Genomic DNA, 16,656 nt, shown 5'->3' with positions numbered 1-16,656 from the left:
GAAACCAGTGACCTCCAACTCACTTGCAAATCTACCTTAATGGACAGGAACTTATCGCGGAAGGAACAGGAATCAGGGTGATAAAAATTGGGTAGAGAAGGTCGCTATCAGACTTAGAAAAGAATGGTGCTCTTAAATATAAATAGAGGCAGTTAACTTATTTTGGGCTTGTTATGAGATTAGCCGCTCCGTCACGAAAAGATTTAGCACGAAAATCTCCACGACCCATAAAATGCCTACGGACGAGTGACGTGACAAGCAAAGATTCTATTATAATCAGATGTGATTTATTTTGAAAGGTACATAAATTAGACGACAAAGAATACACAGCTTCGAACTTCTGCTATACTTTGTTGTGAAGGCGCCATTTGAAAGCCATTCATTAAGTATTGATAATACTTAATAAACAAAACTATAATCGATTCGACGGGCCTGATGGCCGGTGTGATTATTGTCACATGAGGCTTACCAGCAACGTTTTTAAAGGCCTTCTCCTTGGTCCGACGATTATAACTATAAAAAACCTACTTTACCTCGCTTCAAGCGATCGCTTTTATGTGCGTAGTCTGGCCACATCTTTATTTGCCTCGTTGTAGTGTCATTAGAATGTTTAAAATTTCGATGTGGCTGTTGCATGTTCATTTTGGCAAAGAATAGCGTAATCTACTGGCTCCAGATTATACAGTTCTGTTGTGTATCACTGTTTAATGATGATGGTGAATGTTTAGTATCAGAGTTATATATTTCTTTCTTTCCATTGCTTTGTAATCTCTGATAAAAGTATTTGTTTTCGACTTACATGTCATTAAACTATCTATCACATAAAGGGAGCATAACGCTTTTTCGTAAGGTGGCGATTTTTACCTGCTAACTCCTACTGCAATAGGTTAACTGTCATAATAGACGTCATCATCATTTAGCACCAGTCTTTGCAACTTATAGCAGAATTAAAAAGATTAAGCTTAATTTTCATTGTGTATTTTCCGCAAATCATCGCCTGCTTCTTTCCAATTTGTTCTATCAAGTTGATCTATGACGGAGTGACACACCGAGTCTGCAGCCCGCTCCGCCTGGCACGCCGCCAGCACGTCTCCGGTACACCCATTAAAGTGCAGGTGGAACAATCGTATTAGCCTCTTGTGATCACTAACGTTTTGTACCTACGAGTACTTGCTTCTTGAGCTGGTTGGAATGCAGTTAGCATAAGTGAGTGGATTACAATTTGTCTGGGTTCGAGGATATTGAAGTATTTACAGCTTGATGGTCTGTAGTGTTGAATAATTGAGGGATTTAAGAATGAGTTATGACTTCCGGGATTTTTCACGTGTTGATCCAGACAATGATTTTAATATCTATCATCCTCAATTAAATATTATAGGTCTTACCAAAGGTCGAAAAGTTATGAAGTGTTTTTTCAGGCTCTTTTGGAAGGCGCATTCGTTGAAGTGAGACAAACACTGTATATCTATTCCTACTTTAACGTTTATTTATGAAAATATTCTACACTGGCGGAATATTTTCATAAAGGAAGATCATCGGACTTTTCGCAGAAATAATGCCTGAATTATAGGATATTATAGATTCGAACGTCTTTATCTGAACCAAAAATAAAATAAATATAAAACCTGAAGATCTTCTATAATTCTTCTATTAAAGATATTGATATAATAAAGATGGTCATCTACGTTCCTTGCTACCTTGACGTCGTTACAATCTGTCATTGAACCGATGGTACAGTGACTACAAAAAAAAGCATTTCAAACCTACCTACAAAATAAATCATTTCATGTTACGAATACGGTCAGAATGATATTTGGGTGGTCATCACCGTATATCCTGTTGGCTTTTTCAATCCAACATAGAACACCTCCAGTATTTGTCAACCTCACTGGCGCAGTGCTTTTTCTGGAGGTCACATGTTTGCCAGTAGAGGAAATTTGGGTGAACTTTCTCCTTTCTGGTCGGGTTCGGAGGAGCCTTCGACTTTGACGAGTTATCGCCCTAGCGACAAAGACGTGACTTCAAGTATTCGATAGAAGCAGGCAGCAGTTTCTTTGTGGAATTCCATGATATATTATAAAAATTAAGCTTAATTTGCTATACTCCGTGAAAAGCAGGAGAATCTGTACGGCGTATTTTATAATATATATATATCCTCAGGAGATTTTGACTCTACAATGAATAATTGTTAAGAATAGTTGTACGTAGATTAATCAGTAGATTGCTGAAGATCTGTTTGGTGTGGAGTATAAGGATTAAAGAAATAATGAAACACAACATTTTCGCGAATTGCTTTTCGCGAATTATAGCAAATTAAGCTTAATTTTCATAGTGCCTTTAAGTGTTTTAGCGTTACGTTACAATGTCGCTTAGAAACTCATTGGGTGTGGCTTAAATATAAATGGCATACCCAACAGATAAGCCCGCTATACCATCTTAGACTGCATCATCACATACCACCAGGATAACAGTCAAAGGCTAACTTATAGTGGAATTTAAGCCATGATGACTCGTAGATAGACTGGTTCCACGCCGAGTATTGGAAAAAATTCAAAAATCAGTCGTCGTACTCTGCTGCCAAGAATGCCCGTTTGTTAAGTTACAAATGCAATGTTTATTTCGGCTGCCAGAGAACTGATTACTACTGATGTATTGATTAGGTATTATCGAAATATTCTGAAGCGGTAATAGCCTAGTGGCTAAGACTTCGACTTTACTTTCAGGGGCCGTTCTTCGTAATGTTCTCAAAGGCTTGTGGAGTCCACCAAAACGCACTAGGCCAGCGTTGCTCGGCTTCAACCCTTCTCATTCTGAGAGGAGACCCGTGCCCTGTAGTGGGCCGGTAATGGGTTGATATGATGATGAAATATTCTAGAAGGCACTTCTTAAAACTCATACAGAAACTGTGGATTTTTTGGTTACGTAAATTTTGATCCTATTACATTGAACATACGTTTTTAAAATACTTAGGTACTTGAGTTTTTTATTACCAAATTTTGGTTTAGATTATTTGCAATTTTAATGTACCAGTTAATCATAGAATAAAAGTCCCCTATTTCTTTTAGGATACGGGATACAGAGCATAAAACGTCTATTATTTTAATTCCTTTCTCAAATTCGTCCTTCTTTTCTCTTTTCTTCTACACAATTCTCTACTGTACCATAAGAGGAATATGTCAGAAGGAGACAAGTTTTGATATTATAATGGCAATAATGTTTACAGTACTACTAATAAAAAAATATACTACGTCAATACACTCATCACAATATTAGCTTGTATTATGGGTAGGTACTAAGATGACTGATGAATATTTTTATGAATAATATACATAAATAATTATTATATACAGATAAACACCCAGACAAAGAAAAACATTCATGTTCATCACACAAACATTTTCCAGGTGTGAAAACCGAACCCACGGCCTTGGACTCGCAGGGTCGCTGCCCACTGCGCCAATCGTTCGTCAATACTAAAAATTGACTGCGTAATGACATAGTATCTGCATCCATAACCACGTAAATTGAGTTTAATCCAATAGTGGTTTATTCTGTAGATTTGTTGGAACTAATTTAATCTAATCTGATCATTAATTCAAAACTGTTCCCAGCTTTAATGGATCATATTAATATAAGTGTGATTCATTGAAATTATTTCTGAACTTACTAATTTATTGCGAGAAACGAATGCAATAACAAAATTAATCAATCATCGAGAGTTCACGCTAATGACGACGGAGAAATATCTTTGAAGAGACAGGTAGAAGGTCAGAGAGCGAAAACGAATTAAATAACTATTGTTAGCAAGTTATCAGCTGGTTGTCATGATAAATATCAAACTTATGCCCGCACAAGGCAATGCCTGAATAAGTAACGCCTAATCTTAGGAGATTCCTAGGGATACATCAACATTTCACCAATAGTTATTAACTAAGAGTTTGTTAAACATCTTTTTTTATAAACGAGTACTTACCTAAATCATTAGGCATTCGATTTAATTAGACCTAGGTTTAGTGAAAACGACCATTATACGTCTAAATATTCAAAGAATACTTTATTAGAATGTGTTGATATGGATGTCTTCTGTATAAGACTTATCCTGTGTCCATCGCTTGGTTATTGGATCAAGGGTCGGATGCAGAAGGCAGTTCTCAGCGCGTATTGTGAGGAGTTTACTCACTCTGGAGCCCTGACCGCCGGTTGCTTGCGTACTCAATTGCCCCGCCTCAATTGAAGCGGAGAAGTGAATTTTTTTTTAAATTCATAATAGTATATTCTTTTATCTAAATTAACGTTGTTGAATAAATAATAACAAAAAAATAAATGATAGAGATATCTTACTCCAAAGTCATCGTCTTGCATGTAAAAGAGAATTTAAGCTTCTAAATTATTATATTTTAAGCCTTTCATAATTTCTCAATTTTCTCTTTTGCCTTGGCTAGTTACTACCCTACCGAAAAGGACGTGGCAGACGTAACATTCCGGTCCGATGTCGCGTAGAAACCGATCAGTGTATGAGTTTAATATAACTGCGATAACTAAACCGGCTAGCCCGTTACTTACCATGAGTTGAGATCGCAGCTAAGTTAAGCTAAGCTTGTAATAAAATTGTACAGAGGCTATGGTGATGAGATCGACCTTACAACAATAGGAAGTTCTTCCTCCTCTGTTCGTGCTCGGCAGCCAAAGTCCAACCATTCATCTTTTGAAGTTGTGTATATAGTCATTATTAATGAAAACTGCGCTAGCGCGGTGTAGAATCTTTGTGGCGCCATCTAGTTAGACCGCCACGGAATTAAACAAGAGTAACTTAAACGTAGGTATGAATCAGTACGACAAATGCCATGATATTTTCTTATTTTAGTATAAAGGACTAATTTAACAATAAAAAAGCTTGGGTGTGAATTATTGCACGAACCAGGTTGCCGCTGAAATGGTTTTAAATGACAATGTGAGATTAGGTTACCGGCAAAGTTTGTTGTGGGCGATTTGTCCAGAGCCCTCGTAGCTTAAGTTTTAAGTGCATGAATGTAGGTATCGCCATCAACTCCTATGTGCATTTTTTACATGTAATGTAAGCATCAAAAGTGCCATCCACATAGACGGCACTTTAATAATTAATAAATATTTTTCCTATTTGAATAAATAAATATTTGACTTTGACTTTGACTTCGAATAGCTTTTTAAATGTCGTTGTTAGCACTTCGAGTGAGTTAGATTGTGATCATTACGTGTAGAGGGGTTGCTCCATGATTCATTCAAGAGCAGTGCAAGATACCGATCTAAATGGCGATAGGGTATTATGAAAAACGAAGCGCCACCGTTGACGACTAGCGAATCTCGCCTGGTCTAATTCCGTCGCATGCCCTGCCGACTATTTCAGCTGGGCTAAAAATACCGACAAAGATCGCTTCGATGTGGGTCGGGATTCCTGCTCGATACAATAGCGGATGCGGACCGAATGTGACATTTGCGTAATCTTTGACGAACGTCTTTTTTTGAACTCTTTCCCATCATCCCCAGCCCCAGTATTAACGCCGCACTACTGGACACTGGTCTCTTTTACCATAGGAGACGCTGTTAGAGCATAGACCAACCACGCTACTCCAATACGTGTTTGTGGGCTTTAACAACTGTTATCACGAGCTAGTGAAAATAACCGGGACATACTATTCGAGGCACGGGGATTGACAGCGCCTATTTCCTAACTCCGGGCTGGTACTGCAAATGCTTTAATAGAAAAAACACAATACCTTTAAATTTTGGGTCTGACCCCAGGACCTCGTGATCCTGAGTCTAACCACTCATGATCATGCTAACCACTAGCCAAATGAGGCAGGCAAGCAGGCGAGCAAAACGAGCAAAACTCTTTCCCAGGTGCATTCAATTTCAATCTACCATCCTCTCAGTCCCGTCCTCACTTATGGCACTGAAACGTGGACGCTTACAAATGGACTGGTTCACTTTAAAGTCGCTCAACAAGTTATGCAGAAAGTTATGTTAAGAGTTTCCCTGAGACGTGAGAAACGGAGGAAAGGAGGAAATACGTAGGGGCACCAAACCACTTACATAGCCCAAACTTTTTAGGTTCTAGGTGCGAATTAGGACCAGGACAGTGGAGACTGCAAACAAGCAAGTGTTGTGTTGGACGCCCTCCAGCAGGATAGACCAATAACGTAAAGACACTCTCTTTACGGAGAGTAGATGGATGAGTAATGCTAAGGACCAAGTGTGGTGAAGTGTGGCGTTTTGGTCGCTTTTCAGCAAAGGACGTCCGCTGGCAGAGATGATGACGATGATGACCCTTTCAATCCTGTCCTCTCTTACGGCGCTGAAACATGGACGCTTACAATCATCGCTCAACAAGCTATGGAGAGTTTTATGTTAAGTGTTTTCCTGAAGGACCAAATTAGAAACGATTCGCATACTAACATCAGCAAGTTGAACTCGCAATGAGCAAGTCTTCCTTGTTCTAAGTGCAAGGAAGAAGAACAAGGAAGGCCGTTGGATCAGTAAAGTCCTAGAGTGGAGATCGCAAACGAGCAAGCGGGTGGGTGCGTTGACGGGAGATGGGAGCATGATTATGGCTGAGGACCGACTATGGTAGCGCTTTTTGAGGAGGATTCAGCAGTGACCGTACGCGGGCTGAAGTTAATCCAATTTAATTATTTGTTACAAGATTTTTAATTGCATGGTATTGTATTTTTAATTTCTCTGTGTTGTGCAATAAAGCTTTTCTTTAATATTTTTTTCATACGTTTATGAATCTGAGGGTTTAAATTCCTAGATTTAAATTAAGAGGTTAGAAACTTTTTAAGTAACTTGTTAAACATTTTCTTAGTTTCCTTAAAATAAATTGTAAACCTATTTGAAGAATTTTTTGTTTTTGTTTTCTATTTGGCAACGGTTGCGTTTTATATAATCTCTTTCTTGTCTTCACGAATATAACAGACTTTAGTATCTAATGCTGCAAAAACTACACAGAACTGTTTTCTTTATAAAGTCAAAAAAATTAAAGAAAACGAACGTTGCAATATAAAACTAACGAAAAAATCGCAAACAAGAGAAAATTTACTTAAATGGATAAAATTAGATTTATTTTGAGATCTGTTACTAAGAGGGAGCAAATAACCAAAAGTTAACTTTTCATTTAACAGTTTGTTGAAGATAGCTAGTTAAGAGCCAGGAGGGTGGTCGATATGAGGTGCATATATTACATCTCAAATCCCTTAATCTCATAATCGTATGAGATTATTGGATTTGATATTTTGCAAAGATATAGATCTTTGTCCTTTGTCTGAATTTAATCAGCGCGATTGGAAAGTTTTAAAGTGTTCCACCCCATAATTATACTGTTCTTCTATAATTAGTCTCTTCTATTCCTTGCAGACCATATCTTAAGAATCTTGTTGATCCCTATTTATCAGAACTTTAAGCTAAATTCTATCGTGCTATAACATTTTCAAAATGATCATAGTAACGGACTGTGCCAAAAGCAATTCATAATAATTTAACCCAAACTATTACCAGATCATTAGCAGGATATCGTTCCACTTGGCAAACTATTAAAGCTACGATATCCGACACATAACGGAGAGTTATCGGGCAGTTCTTGGAGGCACTGTCATTATGTTTACCTGTAATGATGTATTTTATAGCTGCTTCAGCATCTTCAGCCGTTGGTGTAATTTACTTTAGAATTTTGAAGACGCTTCCAGCTTTTACGATTCTTGATAGTACGTCGATGTTCTTGATTTCTTATAAAAAGCTATCGTTATAAGCGAATGTAGGCTTAAGGTATCATGGATATCACGCCTTTATTATTATTATTGCGTCAATGGCAGAGGGAGCGGTAGCCCAGTGGATAGGACTTCGACTTCACTTTCGGGGAGCCGAGTTCCGATCCCAACACGCATCTCTATATTTTCTAAGTTATGCTTTTTAGGCAATTAAAATATCACTTGCTTCAACGGTGAAAGGAAACATCGTGAGGAGTGTTCGCAAAGGTGTGTGGAGTCCACAAATCCTAAACAGCACTGGGCCAGCGTGGTTAAGTAGCAAAACTATCAAGAAGTAAGCGAGGCTATAATTGTTGATTAATTATGTACTATTTATTTAAAATATCTCAGTTAGGTCGAAATAGCAGCTTTAGTTTTCTAAAATTTTATTAGGTCGCCCCGGTAGAAAAAAGTGTGCGTTACATTAGTAATTATCCCAGTCATAATTTTTACTTCACATAAAAAAGTTTTATCATAAAGGGTATTTATTAAGAAGTAAAATACTTTTTCATTTGTTCCAATCGGACAGTAAATGTAGAAGTTATCGCGAGGTTATTTTTTTAAACTACACCCGCTTAAAAAAAAAATCGACCGTAGTCGCGGGCAACAGCTAGTACTAAAATAAATTAACTGTTTATGTGTAAGTACATGCCCTTAGGTTTTTTTTTGTTCTTAGTAATCTCGCACTACATCTTTACTTGCGACCGGGTGAGATAACATTCAAATGTTTAAAAAAAAAATGGTCCGTCTTAACGTAATTATCTCGTAACTATGCAAAGGTAATTGATTCGGGGATTTGCGTTAAATCTATAAGACAAATGACCAGAGCATTGCTGGCTCACGCTAGAGTAACCTAATATGCACCTCAGTTTTGCCGCCTGCCAAATCTATTCTTACGAGTCTAAGAAAAACTACAATCGAATTTCAATTCTAACTGCTGATCTTATAATTCAATTTCGATTGCATTATAATTATTATATGTTTCATTTGAATATGTATTCTATGGTTTTAATATTTAGATTTAACTTTGTTTGACCATCGTGACTTTATTTCGGTCCATGGTGCTAACAAAAAGTTTATTTACAGTTTACAGGTTCCATTTTAATCGAATGTCAAAGCGTCTGGAATGATCTGTAATTTTTCATAACTAAAGGACATTGTACCTCTTAAAATAGGTTATTCTCGTGCGTATTCATTTAAAATACTCCTTTAATTACCTAACAAAATATATATAATAAATTCGTCTTTATATATTACTAGCTGTTGCCCGCAACTGTGTTTGATTTTGTTTTTTGATGTGGCATTGAATTTAGTTGAAGATCTAAAAAAAATGAAAGTATTCAGTATTGCTAAGCCTTAAATGAGGGGTTTGCTGCCGTCCACTAAGGAGTTCCTTTCTCTATCTCCAACCACAGTTTGGGCAAAATTAAACACATATTATTACCTCTATAGTACAAAAATATTTATTTAAATCGGTTATAATTTATCGGGTTATGGTGTAAAATCGTCAAACACTCATCCCCTCCCCCAAAGGAACCGAGCTTAATGTCGGGATAAAAAGTATCCTCTATTACTTCTAACACTTCCAAGAATATTTGTACAAAGTTTCATGAGGATCAGTTAAGTAGTTTTTGCGTGAAAGCGTAACAAACAAACTTACATTGACATGTATAATATTAGTAGGGAAGGGATATAGGATAGGGATTATGATTTTTTTGATCATCATCATTTATTTGTGTACTGCTGAAGTTAATATCAGCTTTAGCGTTATAAGAGTTGTATAATGGTTATAGCGAATTAGTATTTTTAACTTATTGTGCTATTTTAAATTTCAAAATGTAGCTGTAGCATGTGCTACAGCTACATTTTGAAATTTAACTTCACTTATCAAGGACTTTACCGCCGGTTCAGAAGATAGATTCTACTGAGAAGAATCCCGCAAGAAAATCAGAAGTTTCTATTTTCAAGTAGAAACATGTAACAAACTAATAATCATTAGCGAAAAGCGGATGTGACTGTTTCCAAGCGACCTTGTCATTAAGAAATTCATCAATCGTGTAACCTCCATGTTTTAAAATGAGTTGTAAGACATTCTATTATTCTATTATATTGGTAGGTCCAAAATTACCTTCAGTATTTTATAAAAGCAAACCTGGGTCCTAAGTCTGCTATTGCAATTGTCCTGAAGTGGGTAAAATAACGTGTTAAATCAAAAGACTTTGATTATTTTTTTATCATTTTTATTAAAGTTTTTTTTTTACCTCAACTTCTGGGAAATATTCATTTTATAAAAGGCCGCGATTGCCAGATAGTCGCAGGTTCCTTTCGGTTCTGAAATTTAGTTTGATGATCCATGACTCTATACATACTAGTATATGCACTAAACTGTGACTTTGTACTCAAGATAAAACACTGGCGTAGATTTTTCAGCCAGGACTTTCGCTTTGGATCAGGCGTAACGCTTGCCCTTTATTTATCCTTGAATAAAGAGTAAAAGCTGGCCATATTTTGGTTTGCGCATTATAAGTCCCAGATATTCTTCTCCTTTGCACACTTTAACAAATCTTCGTGGACTTCTACCTTCTCTGCAACACCGTATTGCGAACATGGTCTCTCCAAGATATTCGAAGCATTCGCCTGTACACTCTCATCTCGAAAGCTTCAAGCTTATTGCTCATTGCTTGAGTGAGTGTCCAGGCTTTTACTACATATAATAAAGATCTCTTTCTTCTTCGTACTGTGAATAGTGATCATTTAATAAATAAAATATTTAGGTATACTACGACAATATACACATCGCCGCCATTTAGCCCCAAAGTAAGCGTCGCTCGTGTTATGGGTACTAAGATAGCTGATGAATATTTTTATGAATATAATACACGTAATTATCGAAAAGGGTTATCGAGTCTACCGGTGATCCTAGAGCGGGCAGTTACCTTGGCCAACGAATTAGTTTGGCCATCCAAAGGGGCGATGCTGCCAGCATCTTAGGAACTGTGACTCGCTGCGGTGGTTTCGAGGACGTTTTAGATTTTATTTAGTTTTAAATAGTTTATTTTAGAATATATTTATAAAATAATAATTTTAAAGAATAAATACACGTAAATACTTATAATATACAGATAAACAACCAGACACCGAAAAACGGTAATGTTCATCACACAAACATTTTTTCAGTTGTGGAATCGAATCCACGGCCTTCGCCGCAGAAAGCAGGGTCGCTGCCCAATGCACCAACCGGCTGTCAAATCGTTTAGTTTAGTTCAGGATAAATATAATTTTGGAACATAGAATGTAGTTATAGCTAATGATTGTCGACGGCACAGGGTGTAACGGTAAAACTCACAGGAATTCATGTTTTGCACCTTTTAAATTGAAATTGTAATTTTTTGCACTTTTCGATTAAAAAATAAAAGTATTAAGATAAATTAACTTGTGACTGCGGAACCGTGGAACCGTTGCAGCCTGACTCCAAATGCCTTAGACCATGAATGACTGGGTGTCTCCAATCTGGAGCGGCTACAGCTGTCCATGTCGGTTTCACGCCGTTGCTATTTATAGCGATCGCGGAGTCACCTGCGAGTGAGCCATGCTGTCCCCAAATACACTCTACCTAAAATACCGCGATGATATTTCATTAAGGAATGTAGGTACAAAAACACATTTCATCCTCATCCAAAAAAATACATTTGTTTGTTTGTTAGTTTTAATACTTTTGCCGAGTACTCCTCCACGTTATGTAGTTTTTAAACAATCCTGCGGTTATTTTTGATTTTCTCCGGCCAAAAGTATCCAATGTCACCGGAATACGTGCTACGGAGTTTTTTTTTGGAATTAAATCATTTTATGTCCGCCTCCATTGTGCGAGCTTGGCGAGTGGCTGAGCCGCACATGAGCAAACAAGCAGTCTCACTATCGAGGGTCTAAGTTACTGAAGGGAAGATAAGCGTGGCATATCCGTGTTAGATAAAAGTCCCAAATATAAAAAAAACAACAAATCTGCTTATTATAAATATCTTCCATTAAAACGGGAAGTTAAATTTTAGGATTATCCAGAAGTAAACGTCACGTCAATATGTACGTTTGGAGTTTGGACTCATTCACACTTATCCGTATAAGGGCATCGGGCCTTCAGAGTCTCGGAGAATTGACGTATGCACGCTACGTCAGAACTATCCGATTTGTTTACTTCAGACTTCAGGCCACGAATTTCTATGGCAATGAAATATTAACTGCGCACAAAATGCATTTTGTAACGTAAACTGGTCACTAACTTTTACATTTCACGTTAAACAATTTGATGCCACAAATTGTGACCAACCGCTGTAACTTACCAATAAAAAGTAATTTAGAAATAAGCTGTGAAAACTTCGAATGAAAACCGAACCTTTAAGGTTCCTTAGGAACGTGACGTTATCGAACAAACTTCTCAGTATTCACCATGAGGCTGCCAGGTCCATCGAGTGGCGGAGGATTTCAATCTCATTTGGCAAGAAGATAAGTAAGTAAGTCCTAACTCACTGCAGTAGGTACTCGCCATCCCAAAGTCTTATAATATAATTATAGACGAATTTCGTTGTTACACCTCTCGCTCTCACTTCTTTGCATATAAACTAGATAGCTATTTAAAAAATAAGGTGGAGAAAGCGTAAAAGTGTGAACACACCTATTTTTTTAAAATTTTCTGTTGATATTAAGAGCAATAAACTTCACTTTTACCAGGTTTTGGGCTCGGAATGCTGGACCAGGTCCAGCTTTAGTCAGAGGCAATCATTCATGGTTTCAGCTGAAATAAGCAAGGCATGGCAACAAACGTTTCATTATACTCGTAGATACCGAATACTTGCGTGATATCTTTGCCAATTCTATTGTACACAAATATTGGATAGAAGCACTTTGCGGAATTCCATGATATTACAATTAATATTAGCCTTTATGTACCCAACCAACTTTCCAATTCTTTGGTTGCTTAGGGTTCAACTCCCTGAAGATCAGACGGACTTACGAGGAGACGACGATGCTCCAGATCTTCATATGCAACTATGTTGTATACGTGCCCTAAAAGACAATAACCTTCGTCCACGAAAAAACAAATTGTTCGTAGTTCCTTCCTGTAAAACTGTTGCACAAAGCATGGCGCCTTCACCGCGTTCATTGTCGTCATTCAATGCTATCAGAAGAGAATCGATGTCCAACGATTCTCAATGGGATTTATTCTATGACAGGTGCACTGCATTGTTTCGTGAATTGTTGAGGTACTCTGAGTGACCTTTACTTCAATACTCCCAGAGTATCACTATATTACCCTATATTAATATCATGTATTTTAAAATGTTTAATGACATCTTTCATTCATTTGTCTTATAGTTATCCATAAATTATGTAGTTCTAGTTCTATCTATCTAGTTTGCGTAAGTGGCCTTGCCGTACTAACTAGATGTAAAAGAGTTAAATAAAACAATTCTACAAATCCTTGACTTAGCCATGTTTCATTCTAAAGTCATCTTATTCCAGTGCAGTTCTTAATCTAGTAATCTATGCCAAAAGACAGCAAAATACTTCACATTTGTCAGGTTTGGGCTCATTTTCCTGGACCAGCTCCAGGTTTGAGTCGGAGGCAGTCATTCATAGCCGCAGCTGATGAAAGTGAAGATTGTGGATAAACGTTTCATTCTAATACCCACCGCGTCGTATCGTCAATCTGTAGCTCGATTTCAAATGGTCGTAGCGTCGTAGTGGCCGTAGCGTTATGATAAATCCCAAGTAATATTATAAAGGCGAAAGTGTCATTCTTTGTTAGAGCAAAAAGAAACAAACAATGTTTCCTTTTCGATCTAACTACAGGAGGCCTAGCAATTGGCACTTGATTTCTGGCATAGAGTTATTTAAAGGGCATAGAGTAACACAGTCTACTTTTTAACAAATGATTTCCATGGGAGTTGTAAAAATCCATAATAACAAAAGGTTAATCTACGAGAACAGTAAAATATATATATATAACGTGTAAATGAAAACCTATGAATGAATTATGTACTGTCTCTGAGACTTATTTGTGAAATCAAAAACCTAAAAGTTTTGAGTAAACCACTGCCATAGTTTCTACTGAAAGAAATCATATCCAGCCCTAACATCACATGCAACATTATTCGGTTATTCGGTTACGCGTTGTACTATGACAACACACACATCGCAATCTGGCCCCAAAAATATTTGATGAATATTAATATAGAATATATACATAAATACTTAAAATATTGTATAGAAGCAGGCGTTAATATTAATTGATAATAATACTTAAAATATACAGATAAACACTGAACATTTTCGAGTTGTGGGAATCGAACCCACAGCCTTGGACTCAAAAAGCAGGAAGCAGCAGCAGCAGACAATCCCACTGCGCCAATCAACCATTCAAAAAAAATGTAAAGTGAAGACTTATATCTGGTTTTGAATCGTTTTCTGAACCAGCACCAGGTTTGAATCGAAGGTAGTCAGAAGGTACGTGACAGTAGAGGCAAGCAAGTTAGGTGTACTAACGTTTCATAGGAAAAATTATTTATTAGATTACAATTCAATGCAATACCTACGTTTACGTTGCACTGCGTTCTAAATCCGATAATACACCAAAATTACTTATCCCGAGGCAATCGCAAGGTCAATGCTTGGATACTGTGAATTCTTGGCGGGCGTTCTCTCGAAAATTATGGAAGGTATTTTCAACCTTAAGTGCTTGACGGGAGAGCAGTATATTATATATATGGGGTCATATATTTAGACGCCTGATTATGAATGGCTGACGTCAATTATTGTAAGGTGTTTTGGACTAAACTAAAATATCTTAATGTAGGGCAATTTCAGAACTCTCACCACCGCCAACGATGAGTGAGAGTTTTATATTAACGGGAGTTTGCGAGCGACGAAATCCGAGTGTGCAGTTCTAGGTTCCTAGTGTGAAATTTTCTATCTTTTTTTTATCGAGTGGATACTCGTTGTGAACAGCTTATGTCGGACTTCAACCGACAAAAACCCCACAGTGTTCCACGTAGTAATAAAAGAGCTTTTTGTGACAGGAGGCCTAGCACAGGTAGGGATTTAAAATGATATCCCCCGATTATATCTCCTGTCAAGGGGTACCATTAACGTGTCCACCTGCTAAATCACGGGAACATGGAAAAGGAGAAGTTTAACCCCGTTTATTATTACACATATATTATTTGGATATTATTTCCACTAGTGCGCCAGCGCTCTGAGAGTTGATAAAGTTGTGGGAGAAGATAAATTTTATTTTTCCAGGAAAATTGTCTCCTGCCCATGCTGGCCGGGCAGGAATGGAAAACAAGACAAAGTAGAGGGTAAAGAATAGTATGAAATGTAAACTTATGAGATGAGGATGTTTTTCATTATTGTTTAGACGTGGGCTTACGTGCTATAGACTCGTAAAAGTTTTATGATGAACATGAAATATTAATATTATATCTACTTATCTATAAAAAAATGGTTTCTATGATCCCCTTTTTTATGTAGGATTACAAATTTATTTAATTTACATTTATAGTTTAATATTAGTTGGATAGTAATCAGATTAATTTTTATATAGTTGTAAGCTCACGTGATGGAAAATGATGATACAGTCTACGTTTATAAAATGCAAGTGGTAAGACAGATTATAAATCCAAATATATTGTAATTTTAATGCCATAATATTAAACCATCGATTTCATAGGAGAATGTAGAAGGTAAACCTACGCTGCTCCATTCGGTCGGGCTTAAACAATTTCTAACCTAATGAGCGTCAACATTATTAAAGATTTTAAACTAAGATTTTCGCGGTTAATCAACATTTCTTAAATATTATATTTCAACGCGTACATACCACGATAATCCCCGTCCCGTCGTGACCACGATCCATGCAACTGGTTCGAAATATCGACACATTCAAAATATTATCGTGGTATGTACCCGTTGAACTATATTTAAGAAATTTCAACATTATTGTTAAACCTTTGATAAATGTGACGTTAATTTATAATAAGTACAACTAAAGTAAGACGTCGGCACAGTTAAAATTTATTCATATATTTCGCTTCACTATAATACAGTTTGCAATGGGCAAACTTTGGCACAACCCAGCATCTTGTAATCTCTAGTCGAACATGCTAACCACTTTACCACCGAGGTAGTCTCATGTGCATTCCCAGCTTAATGCTGGGCACGGTCCTCCTTTCTCGTAAGGAGGAATTTAGAATACTTACATATTTTTACGTAATTTGTATGAAGAGGTCTCAAAATTTTCGTCAGAAAATTAATTTCAATATTATAGCTTCTTAGTTTTTTTTTTTTTAAACTTTATTGCACATGTAAAAAAGGCGAACTTTATGCTAAGCACTCTATACCAGTCAACCTTGGTTCATTCTAAGAAAGTGTCGTAGGCTCAAAAAAAAAAGTAATAATAACAGTATTAAAAATAATGTATGTTAAATATGAATTTTCTATAAATAGATAATATTTATATATATAACAATGTACATCCTTAAAATATGTATAAATACATATTATATATTTATTTATTATTAAAAAATAAGCATCAAGACTGGCTATTTAGATTTCTAAGTCGAAATAGCGTAAAAATTTGGCCCAAATTTTTGTGAACTTTGTGATTCACATGCCAGAATCATATGACAGGCACATGTAGGTATTTGAACGAAAACAACAGCGTTAGCTCACCCGAAATCCAGCTGTTGAGGGCGTTAAGCAATACGCATCTTTACAGGCATTGCTTAAGACCGCTGGGTCCTTAAAATAGGCTCAATTTCAAAATGGAATTAGTAAAGAAGTTCTATGCAATTATAAAGCCAATGTCTTCGGAGGATGCTCTGGT

This window comes from Pararge aegeria, chromosome 13 (assembly GCF_905163445.1).
Source record: "Pararge aegeria chromosome 13, ilParAegt1.1, whole genome shotgun sequence".
Taxonomy (NCBI): domain Eukaryota; kingdom Metazoa; phylum Arthropoda; class Insecta; order Lepidoptera; family Nymphalidae; genus Pararge; species Pararge aegeria.
The sequence above is the reverse complement of the archived record's forward strand: the minus strand, read 5'-3'. Positions refer to the sequence as shown.